Genomic DNA, 4,705 nt, shown 5'->3' on the forward strand with positions numbered 1-4,705 from the left:
GGAGGGGTGGCAAACCGCCCCGGGACAGTGCTGGGGTGTCTGGGATGATTCGTCTCCATGTGAAACGTGGAATAGACACCCTAGACTCAGCAAGGGAACTCTGGCTACCCGGCAAGCCCCTGCCCTAGGCCCCATGGGAACTTCAGATCCAAGTGGGGAGGGGGCTCCCCCTAGCATTGCCCCTTCCCTGCCAGAGATTTGGCTGGGTGGATTCCTCACCTGCAGCCCCCGAGAACCACCTGGCCTGCTCTGGGCACTGCTTCTGCAGGGGCATGGTGCCATCTGGTGGTGAGACTGGGAACTGCACCCAGCTCCAGCCGGTACCTGCACAGAAGTCCCGGAGACCGAGGGGCAGGCATGGAGGGATTCCGGGGGCCCTGCCGTTCCTCACCTGCCCCTGGTCTCTCCCTCCACCCAGGAGCCTGGTCCTGGGGCACAGAGATAGGCCTCAGGAGCTCACAGCCCAGCACTGTGTTTCCTTCTCCAATGGGCAGCCTAGTCCCCAGCAAGTGCTGGGTGGGCACAGGGCAGCGACAGGGATGGGCAAGAAGTCCTGGCTCTTGGCCCCAGCAAGGACTTTGGAGATGACTTTGGCACCGACCATCAAGCAGTCTGCCACGCTGTCCCCCCAGGCTCCACTGTCCCACTAGAAGGGGTAGGTGGTGGGCAGGGAGTGCCAAGAAGATGGACTGGCCAAACCGGTGGGCTCCTCAGGGGCAGGGCGTCTCTGGGCCGGGGCAGGGCGTCTCTGGGCCTGGGCAGGGGTGGGCATGTTCAGTTCAGCCCCAGCGACCCTGGAGCCAGAGGCCTGGCAGCCCCAGCATGGCCACCTCCTGGGGCCTTGAAGCCCTGGACACGCCGGCTGACAGTCATTTCTGGGGCTGCATTGTCCATGAGAGGATTTTTCCTTGACATTCTTATATCTCTCTGATTCTTCGTGATCATGGTATCTCCCCTGCCAGGTAAGTATCTCTCTGATTCTTAAATAAAAAATGTGAGAATCCGTGTCCAGAGACTCACCCAGGAGGGAGACAAATGGCCTGCCATCGCCCGCACCCTGGGAGCAGCTTGGCCATGCTGGGGATGGGGCAGACAAAGGATGCGCCCTTACCTCTCTGAGCCTCGCCTCTGACATGGGGAAGCCCCAGGGACAGGGAGGTCGTGGGCCCAGCATCCCCAGCACTCTGCCCTTCCCCCCGATCCTGTTTCCAGGACCCATTTCTCCCAGGTTTTCTGGGACCCCCAACCCTCCACATAGGGCAGCTCTGAGGGCTGGAGAGGGAGCAGATCCCGACAGGCAGCCTGGGTGGGTGTGGGCCAGGAGCCTGGGTTAGGGGGCACAGAGATGGGGTCCTCTGAGGGCTGTGGCTGGCCCAGTGACCCCGAGTTCCATCCATTCAGGGCCTGTTTCCTGGCTTTTGAGATATGCTTGGGAGCAGCCAAGCACAGGCGAGGTGGCTCACACCTGTAATCCTAGCATTTTGAGAGGCTAAGGCAGGCAGATCACTTGAGCCAGGAGTTCAAAACCAGCCTGGGTAACATAGCGAGACCCAGTCTCTACAAAAATAAAATAATGAAGAATTATCTGGGCATGGTGGCACATACCTGTGGTCCCCAATACACGGGAGGCTGAGGTGGGAGGATCCCTTGAGCCCAGTTGGAGGCTTCAGTGAGCTGTGATCACACCACTGCACTCCAGCCTGGGCAACAGAGTGAGACTCTTTCTTAATAAAAATAGAAAATAAAATGAGCTTGGGGTATGAACATCAAGTCCGCGGTGCAGACAGCAGAACAGCCCCATCTGGCCCCTACGCTGTGCCGCAGCCTGGCTCCAGCAGGAAGGACTTGGATCTCCATGCTGGGCGTCCCAGCCTCTCCTCCTCTTTGTCCTCTCAGCCCATCCCTGGGCAGCGGAGGTGGGGCAAGGGCACGGGGCAGACCCTCTGAACCAGACTCCTCGAGGCCATCTGGACGCCGTGGCAACATGGGCAGGAAGCGGCTTCCATGGCAACTGGCGTCCAGGGAGGCGCTGCCTGGCAACGGGGCCATGGCCCCCCCAGCACGCTGCGCTGGCCACACTTTCCGCCCTCGAGGCCGGGAGTTCCGGCTTCCAGCCAGTGCCCCCGGCGTAGCCGCGCCCTGTCCTGCACGACATCCCGGAGCCTGGACCTGAGGCGAACTCCCGTGCCCACCCCAATCCAGGACACGCTTGGCAGGGCGCTTGGCCTTTGTTAATGTATCTGACCCCGTGAGTGGGGGACCCCAGGGCTGGGGATCCAGGGCCCCCACCTGGATCCAAGAGTCTCTCACCTTTTCGGGCTCAGGGCGATTGGCAAGGACCACAGGGAGGGGTGAGTGGGGCTGGGGGAGGAGGGGCTCTATGGCTGACAGAGCAGCAGTATCCTTCCCCGGCACAGGCGGGGAGAGGGGCGGGGGCGTCAGGGAGCTTGGGGTTTCCAGGCCAAGGAGGATGGTGCTTAGGGGCGAGGGTGACGGGAGGACACTGGGCCATCCAGGGTGTCCCAGGCGCCCCCTCAGGGCCACTGGGGAATCTCATCTGGGCCTGGGCACCTATGGTGGGACCTAAGGACCCCACCCTGCTGTTCACCCAAGAAGCCAGTGTTGTCTTCCTTATTACAGGAGCCACCCGTCTCCGTGAAGACCTCTCCCTCCTCAGATCCTGGCCCCTGTGGGGCATCTAGCAGGCTGGGGACACACAGAGCAGGTGCAGCCTCCGCCCCACTCACTCAGGGACACACAGAGCAAGTGCAGCCCCTGCCCCACTCACTCAGGGACACATAGAGCAGGGGGCAGCTCCCGCCCCACTCACTCAGGGACGCAGAGAGCAGGGTGCAACCCCCTCCCCTGCTGCTCAGGGCCTCCACCCCACCCCAGGGCCACCTCGCCTCAGGGCTCCTCCAAGAGGCCTTCCTTAGCCCCCATCCCAAGTTGCCCCATGGGGTCTCAGAGCTCAGCACATCCTGAGACCCATGACATTCCAGCAAAGAATGAACAGGGCAGAGGCCAGGGGAGGGTCCTGGAGGCTACCGCCACCCTCTGGCAGCTAAACAACCTCCAGTAGCCAGGGCCAGGTGTCCAGCCACCTCTGCTGGGGAGACCCCACGTGGCACTGAGAACAGGAGAGAGGTCATCTGCAGACATGATCTTTCGAGACACTTCTTGAGGTGGAGAGCAGAGGCTGACGTAGCAGGACAGCCTGGCAGGAAGAAGGCAAGTGGCTGGCAAGCAGTGGCCTTGTCACTGGTGTGAGGAGATGTGTGCTGCAAACAAGCATGGCAGGACAGCAGTGGGAGCTGGTACTGTCCCCACTCCAGACCACAGCCCTGCAGCCCGAGACACCGCCTGGAGGCAGGAGGCCTCCCTTCCAAGACCTGGCTGTCCGGCTTCCTCAAGTTAACAAGGAAAGAGGAGTGCCCGGCAGCTCTGCCTGCCTCCGCTATAAACAGAGATCGAAAAGAAAGAAAAGCCAGACATTTGAGCACTGAGTCTCATGGGAAGCTCCAAGACTAAACAAACAAAAAAGAACCACAAGACAGAAAATGCAGAAAGCATAAGATTCGCCTCCCTCCAAAGCCACTTTATCCCTAAGAGCAGAACAGAATTCTCTGGAACAAGAAGAGGGGAGCTCGGGGAACGATGGAAATGTCTTGGAAATGAAAAACAGGACTGCTAAAATCCAAAACCAATTTATTATTATTATTTATTTATTTATTTATTTTAAAACAGAGTCTGGCTCTGTCGTCCAGGCTGGAGTGCAGTGGCGTGATCTCAGTTCACTGCAACCTCCGCCTTCTGGGTTCAAGCCAGTCTCCTGCCTCAGCCTCCCGAGTAGCTGGGATTACATCCGCACACCACCACATCCAGCAAATTTTTGTATTTTTAGTAGAGACGGGGTTTCATCATGTTGGCTAGGCTGGTCTGGAACTCCTGACCTCAAGTGATCTACCTGCCTTGGCCTCCCAAAGTTCTGTGACTACAGGCGTGAGCCACTACGTCTGGCCCCAAAACCAATTTTTTAAAAAGCAGAGAGAAAGTATTTGTGTTTGGGTTCAGGGAAGTCTATCTACAAGCAAAGGTAGAAAGAAGGACTCACGGGATCAATTCAAAAGGCCCAACATTTGACTGACAGGAATTCCAGAACAAGCAGGAAACGAGAAGAAATGTTATCAAAGCAATGCCCCGTCTCAAGGCAGAATGTGCTCACCAACTGCCCAGCATGGTGAGGAAGGAAAGACCCACAGTTGGTGTGACCCCCAGAGGCGCAGGGATCAGAGGGGACCCGGGGAGAAGGCTGGCAGCCTGGCCAGCTCACCACCAAGGACCACGACCGGCCTTCCAGTCCTGTGGGAAAACGCCCTCGGCCCCAATTCTCTCCCCAGCTCGAAGTCCAGCAGGTGTGAGGTCAGGGTAAGATGCTTCTAGGCTTGTGAGGCCTCTCAATGTCTCCTCCCACATCACAGCCCACTCCAAAACTCAGCGGCAAAACCACCATGACAGCCCGGGGCTCGGCGGTACATGGCCGGCAAATTGGCTACTGTATGGGCCGGTTCTCTGGGGGTCTCACTGGGCTTGTCCACCCATCTTGAGGCAGCTGGGGACCGGCTGGAACGACAGAAGCCTCTCCTGACCCATGGTCTCTCATCCTGCAGCCCAGCCCAGGCCTCCTGCAGGGAGGACAGTCCCC

General features: G+C 59.1%; 1 long non-coding RNA gene across 1 annotated transcript in view; it reads left to right on the forward strand.

The window, feature by feature from the left end:
* The first annotated feature begins 2,061 nt into the window (after window positions 1-2,061).
* Window positions 2,062-4,705, forward strand: part of LOC129468304 (uncharacterized) — a 2,949-nt gene continuing 305 nt past the window's right edge. Inside the window, exons 1-3 of the long non-coding RNA XR_008652593.2 lie at window positions 2,062-2,248; window positions 2,641-2,725; window positions 4,671-4,705. The exon at window positions 4,671-4,705 is cut by the window's right edge and continues 305 nt beyond it. This is a non-coding gene — a long non-coding RNA (uncharacterized lncRNA). The remainder of the gene's footprint in view (window positions 2,249-2,640; window positions 2,726-4,670) is intronic.

Source organism: Symphalangus syndactylus, chromosome 18 (assembly GCF_028878055.3).
Source record: "Symphalangus syndactylus isolate Jambi chromosome 18, NHGRI_mSymSyn1-v2.1_pri, whole genome shotgun sequence".
Classification (NCBI taxonomy): Eukaryota; Metazoa; Chordata; class Mammalia; order Primates; family Hylobatidae; genus Symphalangus; species Symphalangus syndactylus.